Source organism: Mesocricetus auratus, unplaced genomic scaffold (genome assembly GCF_017639785.1).
Source record: "Mesocricetus auratus isolate SY011 unplaced genomic scaffold, BCM_Maur_2.0 Super-Scaffold_100006, whole genome shotgun sequence".
Lineage (NCBI taxonomy): Eukaryota > Metazoa > Chordata > Mammalia > Rodentia > Cricetidae > Mesocricetus > Mesocricetus auratus.
In genome coordinates, this window is record NW_024429190.1 from 105,320,639 (window position 1) to 105,348,053 (window position 27,415).

The 27,415-nt window shown below is 43.3% G+C and overlaps 1 long non-coding RNA gene across 5 annotated transcripts; it reads right to left on the reverse strand.

Moving 5' to 3' along the window:
• Positions 1-1,710: 1,710 nt before the first annotated feature.
• Positions 1,711-26,124, reverse strand: LOC110343754. 5 transcript variants are annotated; one of them, XR_005877932.1, is made up of 10 exons: positions 25,911-26,124; positions 25,026-25,111; positions 14,268-14,422; positions 11,669-11,783; positions 9,056-9,183; positions 6,842-7,012; positions 6,161-6,574; positions 4,277-4,397; positions 3,380-3,562; positions 1,711-2,350 (listed from the first exon to the last, which is right to left on the reverse strand). It is a non-coding gene; the product is annotated as an uncharacterized LOC110343754 (long non-coding RNA). The 5 variants fall into 5 exon arrangements; XR_002386081.2 differs by having other exon boundaries at positions 1,711-3,154; XR_005877933.1 differs by adding an exon at positions 4,708-4,778 and having other exon boundaries at positions 1,711-3,562.
• Positions 26,125-27,415: the final 1,291 nt, after the last annotated feature.

Consider the following 27,415-nt stretch of genomic DNA (forward strand, 5'->3'; position numbering starts at 1 on the left):
GAACCCACCTGCCTTTCAAATTCTCTCAAGCACTAATGAAGTATTTATTTTGTTGAGGAACATTTAAAGTAAATTCGGGCTCTATGAAGGCACTGAGATGATTTCTCCACTACTGCTACACGTCTCTATACTCAGTGTCACAGTAGAACTGGTTGAATCAGCAAACTTTTCTTTCTGGTAAATAAAGTTGGAAATGGAAAAACATGGCTCAAGGTAAAAGACCCTGGCCCAGTTTAAACAGGCAGCTGAGGCTTATGGAGAATTCCGTTCCCCCACAGCTGCATAGTCATTGCCTATCAGAAGGGAGCTCAGTCCCAAGGACACAGGCTGCTGGGTATCTGCAGGTGGCCGGACGGCCAGCTCAGCAGGATTGAGCAAACACAGAGACTAATTGTTCCTCAGATAGGGCCAAAGCCAAGACTTGAGTTCCAAGAAAAACCTCAATTGCCCAATCAGGGTCCTGTTACTAGGCTTCTCGCTTCTGTACTGTGCTTTTTGCTATAAAAGAACCCCTGAGTCCCCAGCTCAGCGCGCTCAGTTCCCCGAGACTGAGACCCCCGGGTACCCGTATGTCACCAATAAAGCCCTTGCTGTTGCATCCAAGTTCGTGGTCTCACTGTTCCTTGGGTAAGGGTCTCACTTCCGTGAAAGTATCCCTATTGGGGTCTTTCAAAGGGAACCTGACTGGAAAGTATGTGTTCATTCTGTTTTTTTTTTTTTAAGTGTTGGGTGGGTTACAAATACTATAAAGTCTAAAAAAACTAAAAATATTTCTCAAACTACTTCCAAAGCATCAAGATGGATATTTGTAAGGAAATCTGCAATCTTCCAAAGTTTACATAAACAAGGAAGGAAAGAAATCATGAAGTAGATATTACAATGTCTTAAAGTAAAATTTTCTTACTCATTTACAAGAAAGTAACCATGTTGTAGTTACAAAATATATAGTAGTATGAAAAAACATAGTCCACATTTTTCCCAATTAATGTCAAGTATAATTTAACATAATAAAACAGTACATATCAATTGCTTTCTGTCACACTCAATAAATACAGTATGTACAACATCCTCACTGTACACTTTTCACAGGATAATGAATTAAATAACTTTTTCTTACTGAGTTGTGGTGCAATGGTGGGAATCAACTCAAAACAGCTAAGAATGAAGCCCTTATTTCCCAACAGTTAGGAACTGAGCACTGCTGTAGGCTTCCAGAGAGCAGAGGAAAAGGCTCTAAGCTGAATGCCTATTTCATGGTGGCAAGGAAGCCCCTCACAACCTTTGGAAAGCAAGGGTTCTGCCACCCCCAGACAATTGTAACTTTGTTACAAAACAAAAACAAGGAGAACCACAACAAACTTGACTGAGGGTTGGCTACTCTTACCAAGGGATGTTCTCGGCATTGTATTGAATTCTGGAATATTATGCTTTAGGGAGATGGCCCCTGGCCGGCTCACACTGGTCTGAGAGAAACATTAGGAAGCTCTTCCAAGGTGAGAGTTCTCACATCTGAACTCTAAAGCTTTCAAGTGAAAGAAGAGATGGAATGGTGATCTTAGCTACTGGTGCTGGCTTGATGTTTTTCTTTTTGGTTTTGATTTTGTTTTTACTAGAGTTTTAAACTCATCTGAGACCTAAACAAATGTTTGGTATCTTTTGTTCTACCTACATCATAATTGCTCTGTTGTGAATATTTTGTTGATCCATGCAAAAATTTTGTTGACTTTTATTTATACAAGAACAAGACTTTGTAACAACAACAGCAACAATAATAAAATGAACTGAGTACCCAAAATGGAAGGGGCCCCTCCCAGTGGAGTTCAAGTCCATGTGCTTGCTCTTCAGGGCATCTGAGTATGCCTGTAGCAGTGTCACCCTGCCTGGTGCCCCCTGCCAGCACCTCTCTGAATGCCTCAAGGGTGCCCCCTTGGCGCAGGCCTGGGAAATGGAGAGGCAGCTGAACATGGGCAGGCCATGACTATTGAGGCTGCCTGAGCTCAGGAAGCAGCTCAGATAGCTGCAGCATTCCAACAGGGTGTTCTGGGGCTGGGGATAGCATGGAACTCATGTGACTTGGGCAGACAGGGCAGCAGCTGGAAGCCATATGATGACAAAGGATGTGCAGGAATCTGGTGGGGGTTGCATAGTGGGCAGCATGGGGCCCACCAGGCACTGAGCAGGCTGTGGTAGCAGGTGGAGTCCTTGACCCAAGCACAGCTGTGGATGGAGATGGCCAATGGCTTGATGAGGCTGCTCAGCTCCACAGTCAATGGCAAAGGCACTGTAGCCACAGGAGGCTGGCCGGCAGGCCAAGCGTGGGTCTCTGGGGACCAGCACGTCCTCCCAGCTCCTGGGACATAGAGCAGAGTGATCCCTACTGCAGCAGTCACCTAGGTGCTGCACCTTGGGGGCATCTGAGGGCATGGAGTGCACTGAGGTGGGGGGGCGGGGATATGCAGATGAGGAACAGGATAAGGCCAGTGGCAGCATGAGAGAAGTGGGGCTGTCGGGCTGCAGGGCCAACTCCAGACCCTTATGCCGATGGGATGGTGGTGCCCAAAGGGAAGCCCCAGAAACTGAGGCTTGGGTGGAGTGTCCAAAAAGGTTGGGCCAAACCTTGCTGGTTTCTGGACCTCACCCCACGTCACCCCCACTGTCCACCCCTCCTCTACTTTCTAGATGAAATGGCAGCGCGGGCTAAGTGGCAGAAGCTGGTGCTGTGTAGTGTGTGTAACACAGCTCCTCGTGTACTTGGGGTGTCAGGGAGGCTGCACAGCTGGAAGCCCTGTGCGAGCTGACACTGCTCCCCCTGTTTGCATGTGCTGCCCTCCTGGAATGGTTGGCACAGCTTGGTCTTGTGGTGCATGGAGTTGATGTGGGAGTCACTGTGCTCCCTCTGCTGCTCTGCTGCTGCAAGTGCAGGAGGTGCTGGCTGTGCTGGCCTTTCTCACTCAGCGTGCAGTCCAGGGACCTGCTCTCCCTGCAGACCAGTGCCATGCCCCCGCCCCTGAAGGATTCTGAGCCAGGAGTAGAAGGAGGCCAGGCCGCTTGCACTTGCTCTCTGCAACCGAGAAGTTAGGGGCTCCCTGGGACACTGGTGAGCAGCTGCCCGGACTGGGCAGGTGGTGGGTGAGCACATGTATACGGCTGGACACTGGTTGAGAGGAGCACAGTGTGAGGCAGGGCCTGGCTCCAGCCAAGATTGATAAAGGGAAGGGGCAGGGAGGGATGGAAATTGCTTGCAGGATGTGGGGGGGGGGCAACTGTATAGGGTGGAGGGCAGAGGACAAGCAACACAGGTGGCTGGACATGTGGACAAGTTAAACATAAATTTGCAAATGGTGGTGGGGATAACCTCACCCTAGAGGCCTGACCCCACCTGTTGGTGCTGCTTCTGGAGGCCGCTGGTCTCTTCATGCTTGTGTTACACAGCACTTTCAAGTCCCCCAGGTGCTGCTTCAGCAGGACACCATCCTCCAGCGATTTCTTGTTCTCCTGTCTCAGCATGTCCACCTTCTTCTTCAGCTGAGGCTGCTCCATTAGCAGCCAACTCTGCAGATCACTGGAAACACCCTCTGCATAGTGAGTCCCTGACAGGCTCCCCTGCTACCTCTGACTCCAAGCATCATCAACCCAACCCCACCCCAGGTTCTCATGAAGACCTGAACAGGAGCCCTCAATAGCAAGGCCCAATCCAGAAACCCATTATTTCTAGAAAGAGTCAAACTATTTCTGAAAACCCCAACAATCACAGACATCAATGTACCTGCAAACACAAGAGGAGTCCCCCATATGTCCTAATCTGTCCATGGTAATGTGAAAACATCACCAGGTAGTGGGCACATACAATTGGGTAAGTCGGGAGACCCAAGGGGTACACAGGTCCTATAGAAGTTAGCCCTGCCTAACACCCATCTCATGATGCCAATGTCTCTTCTATCTGGACCAGTGGTTCTCAACCTGTGGGTTTATTTTATGGCTGAGTGTCTTCAAAACAATGAGAAACTGTATTAAAGGGTCACAGCATTAGACAGGTTGATACTCACTGATGTAGAGAGGCTACTGAGTATTACAACATGGTGCTTGGAGGAGCTATCAGTTTCTTTAACCCTTAGGAAAACTAAGTATGAAGGGACAATTCCAAGAGCTTCTTTGTAAGGCTGCTTGCTAAGAAGCAGAAAGGCTAGAAACAGTGCCACAGACCCTGTAGTCCAGAGACAAAGTCAGAGATGCCATTGCACAACAGTGGGAAATCCCTGCCAAGACAAGCACTTACCAACAGAAGCCGGTCTCCTCGGTCAGCTCGTTGAACTTCTGGGTGGCCTCAGTGTTCTGACATGACCTGCTTATGTTCCATCTTGAGTTTCTCGTAAAAACGATTTGGCAGGTGGTAGGGCCTGGACCCAGAAACAAAGAAGTCAATGAACACAGGCCTAAGGCTCGCATAAATTCAGGTTGTGTGATAGTTTACTGGAGCCCATGGGTTGCTGCCTGTGTGCTGGCACCTTCTCATGCTTCCTAAACTTGCTATCCTGTTCCAGGGCCGCAGAGCGGGGTGTGTAGAGGATGGCAGCTAGCCTGTGTGACCTCCCTCAGGAACCCTGCACAGCTCACATGCTACAGAGTTACCACGGTTCTGGGCCCACCAGAAACTGTGATGATGTTTCTGCTGTCTTCAGAACAGACATTCTCATTCCTCGGTAGTACCTGTGTTAGAGTGCTGGCCAAGAGCTGTACTGCTGTTCACTAAGGCTCCCAATACACGGTACAGACATCACCTACAGATTGTGAAATGGGAACTCTTCAGTCCCAGCCCTAGCCCCCCGACTGTAGGGTGAAGTATACAATTAGAAGTTAAGGATCTTTGTTAGTTTTCTCCTGAAATTATACATTCACAGCTGTCAGGTATATGGAAATTGAGGCTCGGAATTTACTACAGGCATGCATTATGCCTCTCTCTAGCTGGTCAGCTGCAGAGCAAAACCTGTGTTTAGCATGGGACACTGGCATCTCCTCAAAAATACCATTGTGTCATATCTAAGACTTGACTTTGTCAAATAACTCTGAATGCATGTTATATCTGGGATTTCATTCATAACTAGAAACTGGTAATTGTCCTGCTTATACTAGCAAAGACAATTTTATATGAAATATTAGTGATTTTACTAAAATCTCTTACTATCAACAAGATAAAGCTATTGTAAACCACCATCAAATTCTTGAATGGAAACCTTTTTGCAAAAAAAATCAAAGTATGTATGCATTTACATAAAATCACACACATCATGCTATGTTTAGCTAAGTTAAATTTAATTTTTTTAATTTAAAGGATAATGCTTTTTGTGCTCCTGTTAAGGCATTTTTGCCTCAAAGCAAACACAGCTTAAGGAATAGGTTAAGTAAAAACATCTAAAAACTAATCAGTGGTAGGGTCTGATGATCTAACATCAAGGCGAGGTTATGCTTATATTTTTTTCCAGAAAAGATATGAAGTCCCAGATGACTTTTAATCTGACCAGGACAGTATCTCTGAGACCACCAGCAGTGAAGCAACTGAAAGTAGGTGACAAACCCCTCAGGAGGAGATGTGGAGAGAGACATCAAGACTTTCTGATCAACTGAGATTTTGAGCAAATAACAAGGACACTATTACTGATTCAAAAATGATGGCATTTTGTTTACTGACTATATTACATGTTAACTCTCAAATTCTCAATGCAAACTCCATTTCTTTGTCAGGGGGATAAAAGGCATACCTGGAATTGGATAGTATGATGTTGTTTTGCCATGCTAAGGATTGTTTTTATGCTTTTATAACCAATCCCAGGAATGGTTACTGAAATATAAAGAGAGGTCTCAAATATAGCCTCTATGATTAGTAAAGGTACTAATAGTACAGCAAAAACATCAGCACATATTAATCAGGAAATGGATGAAATGATCAGTGCCCAGGCAAGGGGCTAGCACTGTACATAGCACGCTATTTTATTAAATCAGAGTAACACTTACAGCTAAACAATGTGCTAGGCCTTACTTTGGGGAGGCCTATAGCAAAGGACTTTGCAGGGCTCTCACCGAGGCTAGTTTTAGTAGACACTAGGTGCACCATTCATCATTGAAAAGGCATTAAGAAGAATTTTCCTGAAAGGGGGAGACCTACCTCTTCCTCTCTGGATCTGAGAAAACAGTAGCTGACCTCCTGCTCAGCAGGGAACTGAATCCTTGTGTACTTCACCTCCTTCTGCCCCTCTGGAGTGATACCCTGCTCCTCTGACCAGCACCATCGTCTTTTGTCTACAGAGTGGACAGCATGACATCAAAACAGGACTTGGGAAGGCTTTGATCAGCCTGGAGAAGAGAGGCAGATCTCCAAACATCCTGCATATCCATAGTTGCTCGTCTACAACCAGGAACAGCTGTTTTTCATTTGATGTTCTTTCTTCCACAAGTCTCAGAGAACGAACAGGTAAAGTGATTTTTACCCATGAAGCACTGTGGCATATATATCTCTAGCTCTGCTGATGTCAGGTCTCTTGAAAAGATGACTGAATCACTAGGGGCTTCCAGATAATTGCTACAAAGCAAGCAAGCAAGCAAGAGAAATACATAAAAATCAGAGTTATTTGGACTTGTAGTAAGGGTACCAAATGGCCTAAGCGTCTACTGAAGTAGTTTCAATATTGATACTTTACTTAATAGTTTCTCTTTCATGTCATTTGTAGTCATATAAAAAAGCACATTCTCTTTTGAGTATGTCTGCCCCACCCCCAACACCTGATACTGACCACTTAATAAATCATAGGTCCACTGTTCTTAAAGAAATATTCAAAGGAATGTCTACCTGGTGACCTTGGAAGTGCAGATGATCTCTTTGGTTAGAGGGAAACCAAGGGTGATGTTCTGGAAGTCTATTCCTGCAGACTGGAAAGTCTTCATTGACACCCAGCTGTCTGTGTCACCAATGCTCTGTGCAGAGAGAGCACCCATGGCAAAGCCTGACTCAGTCTCGGCCCTAGAAGGAAAGGCACACAAGAGGGGATGATGCAACAGGGAAAAGGCCACAAAAGTTCTGGGACGCAATCCTTATACTGCTTGCAAAAATAAAGATACGCATTCCTGAGAGTTTAGGATGGAAATAGCAATCATTTAGGACGTGTTTGTGCCACTGGAAGAGGCCGGCACAGCCTAGAAACAAGCACCCATAAGATGGTGGTGTGGTCATTGGATCTCAAAGTGTGACCAAAATGTGTCACCAGCGTGTCGGTAGTGGGAGAAGTCCACTGTGTTGAGGTCAAAGTGGTGTGCTCTCACTGGGTAGTAAATGTGGACAGGCAGTTGACATCTGCCACACAGAACTGAGTTTCCTCACGGGCAAGAGACATTCAGGAAATTCCTTTGCATGTCCTTTCATATTTAGGAACATGCAGCCTAGGATCCCACTGGAGACTTGACCCCAGTGATTCTCATCTTGCAAATGCTGTCAGCCTTTAATACAGTACTCGTTTTATCACGACCTCTAAACATAATAGTTTCATTTCTACTTCATAACTTTAATTTTGTTGTTATGAATCACAATGTAAATACCTGATATGTAAATATCTGATATGCAGGATATCTGATATGTGACCCCTCTAGGGGGTTGGGACCCACAGGGTGAGGACCACAGCTCTAGATGCAAGACAGAAATCTGCTCAAAGCCTGGCAGTTTTGTTGGGGCAGTGTGACTGTTAGTTTTTATTATCAGACAGACACAAATTAGAGTCCCCTGGAAAGAGGGACCTTCAGTTAAGAGTTCCTTATATTAGGGTGTCTTTGTACATGTCTGTTGGAGATTTTATAGATTGTTAATTAGATGGAAGATTCACCCTAAACATGGGCAGAACCACTTCATTGGCTATGGGCTGAAATGTGTAACGATGAGGAAGCTAGGGTATAACAGAGGCAAGCAGACAGCATGCCTGCATTTCTTTCTGTCTCTTCTTGGCTGTGAATGTCATATGCCTAGCTGAATTCCTGCCTTGATTTCCCCCAAAATGGACTATTATCCTGACCTGTGGGCTAAAACCAATTCTTTCCTTGCTAAAGTGACTGTTGCCTGGGAACTCAATGCCATGAAGATGTTTAGAGACCATTCTGTGACGCAGGGGTTTGCACAAGTCAGTGAGATGTGAAAGTAAGTCCTGACATGATCAACATTGGCACATCTCTCCCATATCAGAAGATCCTGATTCCCCTGAACGCAACCACTGTTTCCTTCATCGTTTTAAAAAGACCCAGAGACACCGAATGATTTACACACCTTGCCACTGTATCAACAAATGACTCTGGAGTGTGTCTTGTCACATCAAGTGGAACTCAATTTTTTTCTAAGCTATAAATAAAATAAACTTAACTTTATGTATTTTTCCTTGGATTTCCTGACAATTAAAATTTTGAGATATGGGGAAATGGATCTGAAATCACAGCACTGCCCATGAATCTCAACCTTATGCTATGTCAGGAAAAGGGTGAGACCATAAAAGCACCTTAACTGCTAGGTATGGGGTGGGGTGGTAAGTACTGAGTGGCAGTCCTTAGGTCAGAGATTAACGCTAAGGCTAATGTGCACACATCCCTGTGAGGGCTTCTTGACTGCCTGCTCATGTCTGCTCATGCCTGCTCATGTCTGCTCATGCCTGCTCATGCCTGCTCATGCCTGCTCATGCCTGCTCATGTCTGTTCATGTCTGCGCTTCCTCAGCAAGACTTCTGGAGGCAAACTTCCCCCTTCAAAAAGGAATATAATTAATTAGAAAGGAAAGTCACTCTGAAGGGGTATTTCTCCTCCTAAGACAGGGGACAGTCCCTTCTTTTTATAATTATTTATTGACCTATTTATTTATTTACATACCAACCACAGTTTCTCTTCTCCTCCCATTCTCTACCCCCACCTCCCTTCTACTCCTTCATTAACTCCTCCCATCTCCATTCAAGAGGCATAAGGCCTCCCACGGAAGTCAACAAAGCATGGCATATCAGGTGGAGGCAGAATCAAGCTCTTCCCTCTTGAGTCATACCTGGGCAATGCATTGTGCCACAGGGACAAGGCAAACCCTGCAGCACCTCCTTCTTCCAAAACCAGAGATCTCTGAGATTGACTGGAGTACATTTAGTACTTTCCACATGGGGAATTCACTGTTATCTCCTATATGTGCACAAGATAATGATATTAGAGAAATCTATTTATGGTATAATTCTCTTTCTTTATATGAAATTATACATTTGATGAAGGAATCTTCTTAAACAACTTCCTAGTAAAAAACCTACAGAAATTATTTTGCCAGTAGGTAAGATGCAGCTCGTTTGCTCCAAATGGATGATCCCTGGCATTACTGGAGCTCATTACTTTCCATATCACTGCTGTCTCCACCTTCCCAGTGCTGGGATGAAAGGTGTGTGATTCCAAATGCTGGGATCAAAGGCATGAGGTCTGTTCCTCTTCACCCTTGTGTAGACCAGGGTGTCCTTGAACTCAGAGAGATCCATCTACCTGTCTCCGAGTCCTGGGATTAAAGATGTGTGACAACACTGCCTGACCTCTATAGCTTGTGGTGAGCCTTGCTTTCTGAATGCTCAGGCAAACTGTAATAAATTGTAAATAATGTATCAGCACAGGCTTCCTTTCTCCCCAGCCCAGTCCGGCCAAGTCTACCACGATTCCTAGCAGCACCCCTTTCCCTATGCATTCTTACAAATCAGCCGCTTCTGAGTCAAGACCACAGGCTTCAAAAGGGCAGCATCACAAGAGTCAGTCACCAGCTCTCCTTCAGAGAGAACTCAGCCCTCTGCTAAGGAAACTGAGCCTCACCAACCACTACTAGAATTGTCCCCTGGTGATGTAATGACCTGACACTTTCTTGGTCATTCCATTGTAAAGGAAAGAGGGGAAGGTGTTACGCATAGCTCATGACAAATGCAGGCCACCTAGGAGCTGACCTCCAGGAGGCAAGGAGGAAAGGGCCCCCATGAGAAAAGTTTGAAACAGTATACAAATTATCCAAGACAGGAATACAAAATTAATTTTTACAAAAGTTTCAATATACAAGAATTTATAACAATGTAAGTTGTCTATAGTTAGTAGTTGCTAAAATAGTTCACAAGAAACAGATTCCTGAATCTGAACATCATTTTCCATTCCCAACCCTACACAACTTAAAACCAACCTATAGCAGGTGATAATTATACATTTTCTAGGGAAAAAAACAAAACAGTATCTAAGCCAACTATAGGGAAAGGGGGCATTGTTTTCTTAGAACTGTTTCCTCCTGTCATGGGGCAAAGGTGACTCTATGGGATCGTGTAGGGGGAAAAAAAACCTAAAGCAATGGTTAAGTCTCAAGAAGTCTAGCTCTAACAGGTGATGCTTCTTTAAGTTCTTATCTGAAGCTCTGGTCAGAGTGCATACACCATCTCAGCTAGCTAGTCTGGAATTGTCTAGAGCAGTTTTAGTCCCAAACCAATCCTTTAATGGTGTATATACTAGTTCAAAGACAAAAAGTTCAATCAAGTTGAATCAATATTGTGGGGCCCCATATTCTTTCTGGAGACTTCAAAAATTGCTGTTAGGAAATTTTATTGTTCACTGTGGAAGAATTAAACATTCATATCAACACAGAAGGTTTTAATATTATAGGTGTGCATACCGGGAAAGGTATCAATAATGATGAAACTGGGTATGAGGAAATTAGGATTTTTTTCAGAGATAACTGTGTCCCTAGATTTTGTTTTCTTCTGCCTCACACCAGTTGACTCTTCTGATATGAGACAGAAACTCTGAATTTTTCTTTCAACAACATGCTTGGATTTAGAGAAGGAGAGCCAGCTTTGATTTTTACATGAATTGGGATGACTACTGTACTGGAAAGTAAGGGGATCCAGGTGTTTGGGTAGAGAGATTTTACTCTGTATAGATATTGGTACCATGGGTTAGATTCTTCTTTGTTCAAATCTGCAATATGCAAGACGGAGCCTATCATGGTGGAGCAACATTTCCTCAGGTGTGAGCCTGAGAACACAGGCATTCAGGGACTTCTAGTAAGGAAAACAGCCCTGTTTCCATTAGGATGAAAACTGGGAATCTACATTCTGGTTCTCTACAAGAGTCTGTTACACAACACCTTGGGAAAGTTCTGAACAATCCTGCAGAAGAAACATCTGTCTGGGTTCATCTGGCAATGACTAAAGTTACTATATCTATAGAACACTTCACATGGGAAATGGTCAAACAAAGAGAACAGCCAATGATATATCAAAGAGGGACCAAGGTTGGGACTCTCATCCTTACAGATTATGTCCCTCAATGAAAATGTAATTATATTCAGGCATGGTGAGACACACCTTTATTTAAGCCCATGACTCAGGAGATAGAAGTAGGCAGAGCTCTGTGAGTTCAAGAAAAGGCCTCTCAGAACACACCAGAGAACTCATAAGGGAGCAAGGGGGACACAATTCTACAACTCCCTGAATATCAAGCATATTATTACCTGGAGGAAAGTTCTTATTGACTGGATCAGAACAACTCTGAAGGGTTCCTTTCTTGGTGTTGGCTAGAAGGCTGCTCTATAGATAGATCCCACAAAAGGAAGAGATCCACTTGAATTCAACCCCCAACTCCAAGTCCGTGTTCATACCTCATCTGGGAGGTGGTCAAGCAATGCTACACTTTCCTGCTACGTTCTTTTTCTGGATGACCAGCTCCCTCTCCTTCAGCAGGGACTGCAAATTTTCCTCCAGTCTATGCTGCTCCTGTTCATTAGAAGATTGTGTTCTTAGGAGACGTTTGAGCACAGGCATGAATACACTCTCACACAAGTGCAAGCACAAACAGAATCCCAATAGCTTGATGGTCTTCCAGTCTAACCAAAACACAAAGCTTCTGGGAAGGAAGAATGCCTGTTTCAGAGCAGACACTGACAAACCAAGGGGTCTCTTCAAGCCATCATTCAAATCATGGTGTACTACACCCCTCACATAGCTCCAACTGCCTGAAACACAGAGAGAGGGGGGAGAGAAAGAGAGAGATGGAGAGAGAAAGAGACAGAAAGAGAGAGATGGAGAGAGAAAGAGACAGAGAGAGATGGAGAGGGAAAGAGACAGAAAGAGAGAGATGGAGAGAGAAAGAGACAGAGAGAGATGGAGAGGGAAAGAGACAGAAAGAGAGAGATGGAGAGGGAAAGAGACAGAAAGAGAGAGATGGAGAGGGAAAGAGACAGAAAGAGAGAGATGGAAAGGGAAAGAGACAGAAAGAGAGAGATGGAGAGGGAAAGAGACAGAAAGAGAGAGATGGAGAGGGAAAGAGACAGAAAGAGAGAGATGGAGAGGGAAAGAGACACAACACAAAATAAGGTGAGAAGAAAAGCTAGATGAGCACGTGAGTTTAGACCGAGCGCAGCAGCTCTTTCAGAAGAATCCAATGATGCTGCTCTCCATCCCTCAGGACTGTAATTGTATTGGTGAATGTGCTCTCCTTGGCCAGACTATATGGAGCTTCTTAGAGAACTTTTTGTCCTGAAGCCTCATATCTCCCACCCCAATCCTCAGCCTGTCACAAGCCATTTCCACATGCCTGAACAACCTGTCATTGTCATATTATAAGCTCCACGATGGGAGAACTTGCCAAAGAAACACATATTAAACACTGCTGGCAAACTTCCACTGATGTTTCTGTCAGTGTGAACCAAGAGTTGAGCATGGTGAAGAGACCACCTTGGGATGCAGAGAAGAGGAGGAAAAAAGGACACATGCCATCCAACACGGTGACAAAGAGAATCAATCCTTTGACATTTGTAGTAGGCTTTCCTCCTTGCAAGCTGCTTTCCCTGCCCCCACTGGGAACTCACAGAATCCTGAAAATCAAATCAGCCACAGGAATTGGAACTAATTCCTCAAGTCTGTACAGAGCTCCACCCCCATCACAATGACATGTAGGAATGTGAAGTGTCATTGACCCATCTCTCTGTTTGGCCTTAAACTTCAAGAAGAACATCAGGGTTTGTTTCCAACTGATTCTTACAAGAAACTCACTGCCCAGAAATACTGATGCATGGACACAGAAATGAGCAGTTGGATGTCATGAGAGTGAGGGGGATGAACCTGTGTGGGAGGGCTAGTAAAGTGATAAGTTAAAGCACATTTGGGTGGATGGGTAGACAGTAATGTTACATGAGGAAATGGTGCTGGACCTAACCCTGACCCAGCTGTTTTTTCTTACCACCTGCTCCTGGGTCTGGAGTCTCTGATGACTTGTTCCTGTTCCTCACAGACCCCTTTCAGTTCTCCCAAGTAGTACTGCAGCAGGATCCATTCCCCCAGCACCTTCTTTGTTTCCTGCCTCACTCGGCTTGTCCATGACATACTGCCCCTGAGTCTTCTCCATCTGGAGTCTGTGCTGCAGATGGCTGGAAACACTCTCTGTACAGTGAGCCCTGCCAGGCTCCTCCTGCCACCCCTGCCTCCATAACCCATCAACCCCACTGGTCCTCAGGTTCCCAAAGGAGACAGAGACAAGAAGCCAATGAAGTCATGCCAGCTGCACTCAGGAGGCAAAAAGGAGAGAACAGAGAACTCCAGAAAGAATCAAACTATTTATGAATATGCCAACAACAAAAGAAATCCAAGTGTCTCTACCAACCAACGGGAGTACATCCTTCAATGCCCTTAACTGACCATGGTAATGGGGCAACATCAGGAAATAGGAGATAAATCCACTAGGAGGGAGCATAGGAGACTCAAGGGGTTCAGAGGACTCATGGGGGCAATAGGCCCCTGCCTGATACCACTCTCATGTTGGCAATTGTTATTCTACCTAGAGAGGTGGTCATGACTCTTCCAATGAGTGGCATCTCAGGCACCCTGCATAACAGATACTTACATCATGATTCATAACAGTAGCAAATTTATAATTATGAAGTAGCTGGAAAAATAACGTTATGGTTGGAGCTTACCAAAACATGACAAATTGTATTAACACAGTCATGGCATTGGGAAAGTTGAAAACCATTAAACTAGATTCTATTAAGGATGAGAGTCTGTTCCTGGGAGGAACTAACTGTCTCTCACAATTAGCAAAAATCAGTGTCAGAGTCACAAGATCAAGAGATTCTTGCTAAGGATGTTTGCTAAGAGACATAAAGGCTAGAAACAGAAGTGTGAACATTGCAGTCCAGAAAACCAGAAAGGCAGAGATGTACATTTCACAATGCTGTGGTTCCCTGCAAGATAGGCACTTACCAATAAAAGAGTGACTTCTTGTCGTGCTGACTGAATTTATCTAAGGCTTCAATGTTCTCATTCTCTAACCTATGCAGGTCTGCCATGACCTGATTATACTCCATCTTCAGGTTTTTCAGATAAAGGATTTGGTCTTTGGTAGGGCATGGATGCACCTAGAAGCAAAAATCTCCATGAACAAAGTTTTCATGTACAAGACTACCAGAGACCGTGGAATTCCACACTGTCTCCAATGTACTTGGAAATTCTTTGCTAATTAAGTTTGCTATCCTGACCCAGGCCAGCAGAGGCAGGATGTTCAGGTGAAGAGAGGTGAGGGCTGCTGACATAGCTGGATGAGAAGTTCCCTGTCATCTACTTTACAGGGTGTGCCCAACAAAACTGTGCCCAACAAAATTCTCAATCCTGTTGCCTGTCACCATGGAGGCCAAAATCATACCATGAGGAACTTTGTGGATGGGACTCAACATTTTGGTGAATTAACTCATGATAGATTTATACACGCCTCAAGGCACTACATTGCACTAAGGTGAACACATTGGCAGAAGTGTAATGCTAAATGTGGGATCCCAGTGCTGATCACAGGTATCACCACCTAGGAACTGTGAGACAGGAAACTCCTCTTGCCCAACCACAGACCCTGGACTGCAGGGTCTAGCCGCACCAAATCCAGTAGATTCTGCGTGACAAGTTCCACAGAGTGAGGTGTAGGGAGAGACCAGGGGGGCGTGGTCACAGGTACAGTACGATTCAGGGGATAAAGAAGGAATAGGTGGGCAGTCTGGCTCTCTTGGATCCTGACCGTGCTGTGCTTCGGAGAGCAGAGCGCTTCCCAGCTTCCCCTGTAAGTGATTTCTATGTTTAATAAAGTATCCTAGACCCCCTTTTCCAGTTGCACTGTTTCTGTTTCAGCTGATGTCAGGAGTTGGTCCCCAGAGTCCGTGCTTCCTGCCGGACCGGCTGCCACCCCCACCCCTTGTGGTAACTGCCCAGGCGGCCCCGGCCAGGTCCTAGGTTTCCCTCCTGGGTCACTGGGGATTTCCCAATCCAGTCCTGCCCTCCCAATCAACAGCTCAAGCGCAGCCCGGACTAGCAGTTGCCAGCTCCTTAAAAGCCTCAGTCCCTGCAGAGCTTTGGAACGGGCACGCCTCCCTGCACGCCTCGTGCAAACGGCTGCGGGACAAGCAACTTCACTCAGCTCTGCGCCCTGCACCCTGCGCCACTTTCGTGTCCTGCCTGGCCAAGCCACCGCTTTGGAACCAGCAACCCAAAACTTGCTAAACAAGCACCCCTTAGCAGCTGCACACGGAGATGCCGAACTGGCCCTTGGCAGCACCATCCCCGAAGTGCGCCTCGGCGTCTGCTCCCCTTCCGGGGGGCCTGCCTCCTCTCCACAGTGCCCGTGTTCCTTCCATAGCCCACAGGATCCCGCAGTCTGCTCCAGCCATTTTTTTCCCCTTTTAGTAAGTCGGCTTGCTAATTTTCTGTGGAAGCTGCTTGGAGTTTGCCAGATTCGCCTAAAGACACCTAATTTTTGCAGCGTAGCTGTGTTTGGCGGTACACCTATGCCATCTACTAGCAAAGGACACTAACTGCAGGTACAAATCCTTAACCAGAAAATTTTTGGAGGTAAGGTTGCAACTTTAAAATCAGTGGTACCTTTACTTGCCTTATACCATAGCAGATAATTTAACGATGCAGAACATTAGAGATCCCATTGACAATGTCATGGATTACATATTGGGAGACAATTGTGACATGTTTCAAATGTATTTCTGTCTGATGCTCACAATTAACTTCCTCTTACATATAATCACATGGAAGAGATTCATTAATAATAATAAGGCAGATAGTGGGGAAATTGTACAGATGATTAAAAAGAGTAAAAAAATCAAAATCTTCAGGTCAAAGAGGAACTGTCTAACAGAGTAGACAACTTGGAATGTAAACATAACAACTTAAAAGACATGATTGATTCCATGTTCACTGCCCTTATGGCCAAAATAGAATCCAGTCAGGAGGAAGCCATCAAATTATCAGGAACAATTCACTCCATGTCTGAAAATAATGGCTGTCTAGCAGATAGAACACTATTCCTAGAAGGCAACTTACACACTATTCAGACCTCCAGGGATGATAGTATTCAGTGCTTGGAATTGTGCATAAATGAGGAATCCAACAAACGGGCAGATTCTATGCAGTCCTTAGAAAAATTTCTGACTCAGAAAATTCAATCATTCAGAGGCACGATGGTCATGAGGCTGCAAGTCTTCGAGGATTTACAAGCTGATACATCAGATTCACCATGTCTAGTGGCAGGTCATGGCAGAGATATACCTACAGGACCCATAGGAGCTCTTCCCAAGTTTGTTAGGCCACCTCATATGGCCTTCCCAGTAGCTCTGACTGAAAGACCAGCAACAAGGAGGCAACATAATGGTTCCATCATTTATCAGTGGGAGCCAATCCAGAGGAAGCACCTGAAGGGGACTAAGCAGGCCATTGTTTTGTATGGGGTCCAGAGCCCCTACGTCAGGGAATTGCTGAACTCTTGGGCAGGTGTAAATTGATTAACTCCAAAAGATTGGGGTCACTTTATTTCAGTGGTGCTAGACAACTTGCCTCAAATACAATGGAGGGCTTTGTGGAGGAAGGAAGTGAAGGCCATCGAGCTTCAAAGTTTAAAGAAAGGTCAGGAGACTTCCCAAGACAGCAGTCTTGGTGAGAGTGACTATGTTGATCCACAGGCCCAGGGTGAATATGACAAACCGCACCCTATCTTTATGCAACTCTGAATGCTTTGAGTAAGGTTCATGAACCAGGAGAAAGAATTGAACCTTATGCCAAGGTGATACAAAGTCCAAGAGAAAGGTTCACTAAATTCTTGGAAAGACTGGCCAGAGCAGTGCAATTACAAGTATCTGACACAGAGTCTAGAAAAATCCTTATAAATACTCTGGCCATTAAAAATTAAATCAAAGCCGGGCGTTGGTGGCACACGCCTTTAATCCCAGCACTCGGGAGGCAGAGGCAGGCGGATCTCTGTGAGTTCGAGACCAGCCTGGACTACCAAGGGAGTTCCAGGACAGCCTCCAAAGCCACAGAGAAAACCCTGTCTCGAAAAAACAAACAAAAAAAATAAATAAAAATTAAATCAGTGCCATTGGATGAATAGGTTTTACATACAGCAAAAAGAGTATAACATCAAGAGACAGGAACTTGGGTAGAAGAGGCCATTTATAGAGGCCTAAAGAGCCACCAATAGGACAAATGCTCTAACAGATACAGACTTGGGTTGGAGAATCAATCTCCAGGAGTTTAAAAAGACATTGTAATACCAAATGTTTTAACTGTAGTAGAATAGGACATCAGAGTAGGAACTATAGGCAAAGCATGCCTAGAAATAATGCTTCTCCTAGGAATGATTCAAACAGAAGGCGCCAGCCTTCTGGATTATAGAGGAGATGTGGCAAAGGCCAACACTGGACCAATGAACGTAGGTCGACCACAGACAAACAAGGTAACCCTTTTCAACCGGGAAACTCCTCAAGGGGCCTCTTGAAGGGCCCCGTGTGAAAAGTGATCCGGTCAATCCCAGTCACTGTGGAGGATGATTTCTCCCAGGACAATTAGAAGATCTACTGCCTATTGTAAGGATGTAATGGTACTGTGGATGACAGATTAGTTACTGAGGATGAAACAATTGATACTAGAGGAAACAAAAACTGTATTTTGGCAGACTTCTATAAATGATAAATGACCAAAATTAAAAGTGCAAATAAATACCATTATACTGGAAGGCTTAGTAGATACTAGAGAAGATATTACTATTATAACTCAAGAATGTTGACCTCTAAAATGGCCCCTACAAGAAGTACATTTTCAATTGTTAGGGATTGGAACCCTATCTCAAGTACAACAAAGAACAAGATGGGTTGACTGTATAGGGCCCAAAGGACAAAGAGGAACACTGAGACCATATGTCACAGATATTGCTACAAATCTCTGGGGTCATGACTTATTGCAACAATGGAATACCCAGATTATCATTCTTCCTGTGTCAGGTATGAATCATAAATAAGCTCTTAGTGGTAGAAAATATATTGTAAGGCACAACAGTAAACAGATGACAAATATACAGGCTGTGCAGAAACAAGATGCTAGTGACACCCCTACAGAGGAACCAAAAGCACTACCCTTAAAATGGTTAACAGATGAATCTGTCTGGGTAGGGCAACAGCTTATGACACATAAGAAGTTAGAGGCTTTAGAAAAGCTGGTTCAGGAACAGCTAAATGCTGGACATGTTGAAGAATCCACCAGTATGTGGAATTCTGTATTTATTATAAAAAAAGTCTGGTAAATGGAAAATGCTTACTGATCTGAGAGATATCAATAAAGTTATTCAGCCTATGGGCTCTCTATAGCCTGGGATGCCATTACCTTCTCTGGATACCTAAAGGATGGCTAATTATAGTTATTGATCTAAAAGATTACTTCTTCACTATACCTTTGAAAGAAAAGAACAGGGAAAAATTTGCTTTCACAATGCCTACCTATAACAATTCTCAACCAGTTAGAAGATTTCAGTGGAAGGTTTTGCAACAAAAATGTTAAATAGTCCTACTTTATGCCAGTATTTTGTGCAAAAACCTTTGGAAATAATTTCCACAATCCATAATTTACCGTTATATGAATGACATATTGCTGGCTTATTCGAAGGAAGGAATGTTGGGAAAGATGTTTGAGGCAGTAAAGGAAATTTTACCTCGCTGGGGATTACAAAATGCCCCAGAAAAAAATACAAACTGGAGGTTCTATTAGTTATTTAGATTATAAAATAGATCTACAGAAAATTAGATCACAAAATGTGCAGATCAAGAGAGAACGTTACCAAACTCTTAATTATCTTCAAAAAATACGAGAAATTTCTCATCTATAGACAATGATTTAAAACACCTGAAAACGGCCCTAAAAGGAGACAAGGACTAAAGAGACCATGAATATTATCAGCTGAGGCTGAAAAAGAATTAGACTGAGTAGAACAAAGACTATTAGAAGCACATGTGGACTGTGTGGACCCAAAACTGGACTGCATTCTGGTTATTTTACCATCTAGAGAATAACCCTCAGGAATTTTAATGCAGAGGGAAGACATCATACTATAATGGGTATTCTGCCACATAAACAGAATAAAAAACTGAAGACATATATAGAAAAGATCGATGTTTTGATATTAAACTGTAAGTTAACGCTTTGTCAACTGGATGGAAGAGACCCAGCAGAGATTATTGTACCTTAAACTAATGAAGAAATTTCCTCCTTATGGAAGGATAATAAATATTGGCAAAGGGCTTGCAGTGACTTTTTGGGAACAATTAGTAACAATTATCCCAAAACAGAGAGAATCAAATTCATAAAGAAAGCAATTTGTATACTTTCACCTATTGTAAGAAAAACACCAATCTCTGGAGTTCTTACATTCTACACTGATGCAAACAAGTCAGGTAAGGTAGGTTATAAATCAGGAAATATAAGTAGTTCAAAGTCCTTACAACTCTGTGAAAAGGCAGAGTTGTACGCCATTCTCAAGGTGCTCATGGATTTTACAGAGCTTCTCAATATAGTTATGGATTCTCAGTATGTAGAGAGAGTCATCTTTCACATTGAAACTGCAGAATTTGTTCATGATGGCATAGAATTAACCTCATTGTTTTTACAATTTTAGGAAACCATCAGAAACAGAACTCATCATATATATATATCACACATCAGATCCCATACAGGTCTGCCAGGTCCTCTAGCACAAGGCAATGCTGAGACTGATCGTTTATTAATAGGAAGTGTGTTGGAAGCTTCAGAATTTCATAAGAAATACCATGTTAACAGCAAAGGCTTAAAGAAGGATTTTTCTATCACTTGGTCTAACAAGCCAAGGAAATAATAAGCAACTGTCCCATTGTATAATCAAATTCGATTACAAGCAGGCAGTAACTGCAAGAGTATTCACAGGAATGAAATTTAGCAAATGGAATTTGGAAGTTTGAAATACATACATCATACCATAGACATGTTTTCAGGCTTCCAATGGGATATTGCTCTTAGCTCCGAAAAGGCTGATTCTGTTATCATACTGATGGGAGAAGTCCTGTGGATATGTCTCTTTGATTAATGAATAAAGCACTGTTGGCCAATAGGGAACCAAGATAGGTGGGACTAGGAATCCAGGAGGACTCTAGGTAGGAGAAACACAGAGAGTCAATTTGTAACGACATGGGGTAGGAAGCCTGGAAAGTTCTCCGGTAAGAGGAATACTTAGATTAACAATTATGCGGTAATTACTTAAGTCAGAGCTAGCCAGGAAGAAACAAGCAAGGCCAACAGCTTCATAATTAATATAGCCTCCTGTGTGTTATTTGGGACTGATGTGGCTCTGGAACCAGGCTGGCGGGAAGGCTTCTCTCAAGGAAAAGGTTTCCCTTTACAGAGTAGGATTCTGAGAAACAGAGGCACAGTCAGTCACAATGTAGGACGCCAGAGGAGTAAGAGGTCCAGATCCTTTCTCCGGTAAGAGAAGACCACATGGAAACACTCAGATTAGCAGTTATGGGTTAATAATTAAGTCAGAGCTAGCCAATAAGAAACCAAGAAAAAGTCCAACAGCTTCATAATTATAATAGTGTCTCTTATGTTATTTGGGGGCTAAAACGGTGACAGCACCCAGGCGGGATCCTGCAACAATATGGCGCCGGCAATGTGGGTACTAAGAGCTTCCACTTAAAGCTTGACCAAAGCTTAAGAAGGGATTTTACAGTCAAAGGAACAGAGACAAACACAGCTTCTTGGTAGCAGCATTTTTTCTCATGTGGGCTCTATTTTGCTAGAGACAAGCAGAGACTCACTCAGCTCTCTTAAGGGAGTCTTTTTGACTAAGCAAAAGTGGCAAGACACCACAGGGCTCTTTTAAGACCCATAACCAAACAAGAATGGTGTGTACGAGCAGCTGGCAGTGGCAGTGACCACATCTCCAAGCCGGCAGCATTTGCTTGATGTTGGCATAGACTAAGGCGGTGAGTACAGCTCCCAGTGCTGGAGGTAAATTTACATCCGCCGTGTTGGAAAGTCAGTGGCTAAAACAGCCACTGCTGCTTTGATTTTAGCAATGTTGTTTAGCAGATAACAGACACATGGCCAGAAAAACATAAAAGATTTATAGTAAAGTCGATTCAGATAAAGTAAAACCTCTAAAGGGTTTATAGTGTGTTTAAAAATATACGTAGGCTTGGTAGAGAAAAAGAAACATAAACGAAGAGAGTAGCTGGGTTTGGTGGCACATGCCTTTAATCCCAGCACTCCAGAGGCAGAGGCAGGAGGATTTCCACAGAGAAACCCTGTCTCAGAGAAAAAGTAAAAGATATAGAGTAATATAATTATGCCACATAAAGATGAAAAATACACAGAATACTGTATGCTATTGTGTTTTTCAGTTGTTCAATTGCTAAGGAAGGAACAACTGCTGAAATATACTTGATTATAAATGCTGCTAAATTAATCCAACTTACATATTTTTAAAAAGCTTTGACTTCAAAATTTAAGATATGTCCCTTTGGAAAAGAGATTTTTTTTGTGTTTCCCCAGAAAATGAAAAGCTATGGATTCCTTCCAGACCTCTACAGTTTGTTGAACCAAGACCTCCAGAATCTGTGGCCCAGGTGATCCAACGTCTAAAACAGCTGAGTTGATGTAGCCTTGCAGACTACCAACAACAAGGACTTGGCCAGGTTTCTGAGTTTTGTCATGATCCCCATGGTATGGACAGCACCCCCTATCAGCAGGAAGCAGTTTGGAATGAACAATGCCCAAATTCCCAAATACTGCTTATAAAATTTCTGTTTTCATTTAAATGGGGTTGTTTATAAAGGGCAATGATCACAATCAATCTCTTTTTAAAGGTAAAAGGGAGATTATGGTATAGTAATGAATACTTTGTATTGGAATGCATTCTCATTTATTGATACAAATTTAAGGTCAATTTTGTGATATGTATATTTATCCTCTTGTTTAAGTATTGTGTTTATACTGATCTTTTAAAAATGTGATGTATAAGTACAGATTATAGATAGCTACCTATAACAGTCATAATTTATAGTTAGGTTAGTTAGGTTTTCTAGATATACAGAGATAATATTTGAGACAGATAGTCTTCAACCCTTTCAAAGACCTTCAGAAAATGCCATTTAAAATGGTTTAGGGTTTTTCTTGACAATGAGAAATGTCTGCTCCTGGCACACCAATTACTTCTGAGAAGAAGATGGACATCAAAGAAACTCGTTATGGAGTTTGCTTTCAACACGTAAAGTTAGCCATTTGGGCAAGAAATTGCTCTTGCCTGGACTGTTTGACTGTTGCTGTATAAACTGGACATGTAGGACCCACAGTAAAGTGACTGCTGAACTTGAACAGTCCAACAGGATTCCTGCTTCATGGAAGAGTCTGCCAGACATTCTGGAGGACACAGAAAAATGACCGTCAAACTGCCAATGTAGGCAGATAGTGTAAAATTTCCTGCCTTGCTGAGAATTCTGCCAGACACACTGTGGCCTATGGGTTAAAGATGGATGCCCCAACTTTACAGAGGAACTTTGGGTGACTGTCCAGGTAGTGAGATGTCTCTGTCAATTCTAGTGTATATATATATATATATATATATATATATATATATATATATATATATATTATCCTTCTGTGGTCTTTGATGGAGTTGAAGACAGTTATAGTTATAGTTTTCCTTAGTTATGATAAAAGGTAAGCTACATATAAGACTTTAGACTCACACAGATAGGATAGATGATAAAATACTTTCTTTAAATCTTACTAAATGTTATGGACAAAATATTGTAACTATAGTTCTTACTTGATAACTGTTCTGTTATATATAATTTGACTATGTTAAAGTTAAAACCTTTTTATTTAGACAGAAAAGAGGAGATGATGGGGGTATGTGGGAAGATTCAGGGGATAAAGAAGGAACAGGTGGGCAGTCTGGCTCTCTTGGATCCTGACCGTGCTGTGCTTTGGAGAGCAGAGCGCTTCCCAGCTTCCCCTGTAAGTGATCTCTATGTTCAATAAAGTATCCTAGACCCTTTTTTCCTGATGTACCGTTTCCTTATCAGTGAGGCAATAACTTCAAAAGAAGGAGGTCTCCTGGAAAAGGTTGTGGAGTTCTCGGCCGGAGAAAAATATTGAGCCATTCTCATGGCAATCTCTGGAAATGTTCCTGAAAGCCTATGCTGACATTTAAACAAAAGATAAAATGAGAAACCATCCTCTGAGATATGGTCACTGACCATGACCTCGTCTCCAGGAAAACCAGTGCTTTTCGAATCATTAATATCACTCACATAAGTAAATAGTAATAGTATTGATAAAAGCTTTCCCAACAATAGAATTTCATATGCCTGTACATGTGTAATCGAGAGTGGTTTTAATGTTTGTTAAAGTAAGACTTTTAATAAGAAATCTTTTTGATAAGAAAAAGTCAAAATAGCTCAATATTTTAAAGACACACAAGAACTAGGCAACAGAATCAAACAATTGTGAACTAGGTAACAGACACCAAACAATAACTAACCATAAAAATTTATTTACCTGATCTTAGAAATGGGTGATTAGCTGCAGTTAGCCTTGAATAACTTCTTGATTTGTTATTTTTATTATCCTCAGATAAGTTGTGTGTTACTATGCCTAGTAACAGTAATGTCATTTGTCTGCTTCACTGAATACTAACTCTGAGAAGATATGCTTTATCCTGCATAAAAAGCTTTGCTAAAAAGCTTGAAAAAAAACCACTAGGATTCAAACTGCCTCTGTGTTTGTTTCTGTTTGTCACTGACGAATCCTTACCCACCTGGTCTTCGAGAACCCTCATCTCAGGGACCCCCATACCCGGCTGGGGTGGTCTGTGGCAAAATCGGGGGGGGGAACACATGCACAAATGTACAAACACACAGACAAACACACAACACGCTTTTGCGTTTCTGTATGTGTATATTTGTTTGTGAAACAGAAGGGGAGAGAGGGGGAGAGAAGAGAGAGAGAGGGAGAGAGAGAGAGAGAGAGAGAGAGAGAGAGAGAGAGAGAGAGAGAGAGAGAGAGAGAGAGAGAGAGAGAGAGAGAGAGGCTGGAACCGAGGGATATTAAATAATGCATGCAGGTGTGCCATCTCAGGACCACAATGTGCAGGGATCAGTTCCAGGCCTTGTATCTGCACACTGAAATGTGTGACCAGGCCTCTCTAATTGCTACTTAAGAACCCAGCACACAGTGTCTTGCCAGGCAAACAATCACCATAAACTCACAGCAGCCTATGTCTCACAGAAGCTGCCACTTGACAGGATCTGTCCAAATGCATCCTGGGAAGTCACACCTCTGTGTCAATCCCTGAGTTATGTGACTCAGGCTACAGGCTCTGGTTTTCATTTGGAGGGAAGAGAATAATAGTCTCTCCCCATCTCACTCTGGCCAGGTTTCAGGTTCGGCTTCTGGAAAGCACTTAGAGATAACAGTGTTGGGCGAAGGGACACCCTGAAGGTGTAGACACTCAGAAGCTCAGATCTTAGATCAAATAAACTAAGGGTAAAATTGTGGAACCAAGATGGTCACCATGGCATTGGAAACAATGAATACTTATTGTCAAGGGATCCTTCAGTGACAGAGATGAGGCAATCTCGCAGCTCCTTTGTTTCTCTGGCCACTTACTCCAGCTGGATGTTCAGACTCTCCATCTTCTTCAACTCTTTTTTGATGAGAAGGGTTGCAGGGGAGTGATGGCTCTCCAGCAGCCCCTGTGGGAAGATGAACACAAGTCAACAAGCACTGTAATAAGCAATAGAAGATATACAGATCACTCTGAGCCCTAAAACATCTTTGGGAAGTGTCTATGCCTTTGACTCAGTGACACACCGATGGATTTTGACTCAGGCTTGAGAAGCCCCTCCAGGGGATCTCAGCTCTCCCGTCTCTGAAGGTAGTTGCATGTCTCAGTCAGCTGCTTTCTCCTGCCCCCTCAGCACATACTTCCCTTAAAGAAAGAAAAAAACTTCCTCAGGCTTATTCACAGCTGCAGAGTCTCCATTCAACTTGCCTGTAGAATGCACAAGTCTGCGGGTTTAGAAGCTAGGAGGTACCCCAAACACCCTGACACGTCACTCCAAGCACATGGCTACAGGTGGAGAAGCCATACCAGTGCAGAACATGGTCACCAGATTCATGAAGTCATGTTACTGACAAGCCAGGGCACACAGAGAAGGGGCACAGTACTTAAAGTTATCCGCTGGCGTTGAAGTACAGTGTCCATGCCTGGAGCTCGGCACACTTCACTGCCCCCCCTCACGCTGGTCTCATTTTGATGCTGGCCCTCCATCAACCCTCACCGTCCTGTAAGCAGAACAGCTTTTGGCTTGCCAGTTCCTGCCTTCTGGGAGAGACAAATTACTACCCTGAAATACTTGATTTCCAGGAGCACTGTCAGGCAGAGAAGTCCAATTTCTTCCCAGAAACCCCAATGCTTATGCCCCATTATTCAAAGTCCCCGCTAACGGCCATCTTCTCCAGGGAGCTCCCCATCTCCTGCCCAGGACTTACTGTTGTTCCTTTTGAACACTTTTTTTTTTGATGGTTTAAACTGAGGCTGAAGGTCAGCTTTCTTCTGCCTCTCTCTGGTCTTTCTTCCCTCTCCATTTTCTCTCCTAAGGAGATTCCCCAGTCTTGCCAATGTGTTCATCGTTGAAACAGGGCACTGAAAGATTCTCCAAAGGCAGTTGATGTTGCTACAACACAGATGACGTCACGGGGTTCCATGGTCTCTAGGATACAATGCAATGTTCAGGGGAAGGACTGCAGATGTCATGTGGAATGAACATGGCCTCCCTGCTAATCAGCTTTCCCCTTAACTCAGCAGAAGTCAGGTTTCCCTATCCAGGAATCTCTCCTGGGGCAAAAAGCAAAACCTGTAGCACTTCCATCTTCCAAAACTGATTGGAAATCCTCTATTACCTTCCACATGGGGAATTAACTCTTATGTCCTACTTAATTATATATGTGCACAAGGTAATGGTACCATAGATATTTATTTATGGTACAATTCTCCACAACTGCCAGCATCTTGTTGGTTTAATAAAGAGCTCACTGGTCAATAGTTAGGGAGGAGAGAACAGGCTGGACTTCCAGGCAGAGAGAGGAACTCGGGAGGATGAATTTAGGTGCTCAAGAGACACCAGCGGGACACTAACAAAATCATATAGAGGGCACAAAGGAGGGGTAACCGAGCCATGTGGCAGAATGTAGATGGACAGAAACAGGAGTATAAGAGATAGTTGGGAAAAGCCTAAATTGAGGCCAAGCTTTATTAAAAATAGGTACCCATCTGTGTCATTATTGGTGAGCTAATGCCCCAAAGAAAAGTCTGATTATAGGATGGCACTCCTGTGGGATACTATTTGCTTAGTTTGAAATGGGTGGATCCACTTCTAGTCCAGACCTTTGGGATAGGAAGTCATACTCCTCTAATCTGGATCTTGAGACAAGACGACATATGTTTAACCTGGGCTGCATGCTTTGTTGGAGGCCTGTGTGAGAACATGGAAGAAGGAAGCTTTTGCTCTTTGCATGCCTGAGCTCACCTCGCTAGAAAGTCCACTTCTTCACTAGCATTAAGCCTATTTTTTCATGATCCCAGGGCCTATTGAAGCTTAGCTGGGACATTCAGCCACATGGACTGAGAAACTTCTAGATTCTTGGACTTTTAGTTTGTAGTCAGTCATTGTTGCATTAGAGGAACCATAGCCTGTAAATTAATCTAATAAAACACACATACTTTATATATATTGGATTTATTAGATTATCTCTGTATGCACATATATACATGTACACACACACACACATATATATGGAGAGAGACAGACAGAGAGAGAGAGAGAGACAGATGAAGAGAAGACATTCACTGGATAATTTTGCTATTCTAGAGAACACTGACTAATACATATTTTGGTACCAAAGTTGTTTTAAAGTAACTGAAGTATGAAAATTAATTTTTCTATGTATCTTGAATAAGGTTTCCACTTTCCAACATCTACCAGTACCTAAGCCTC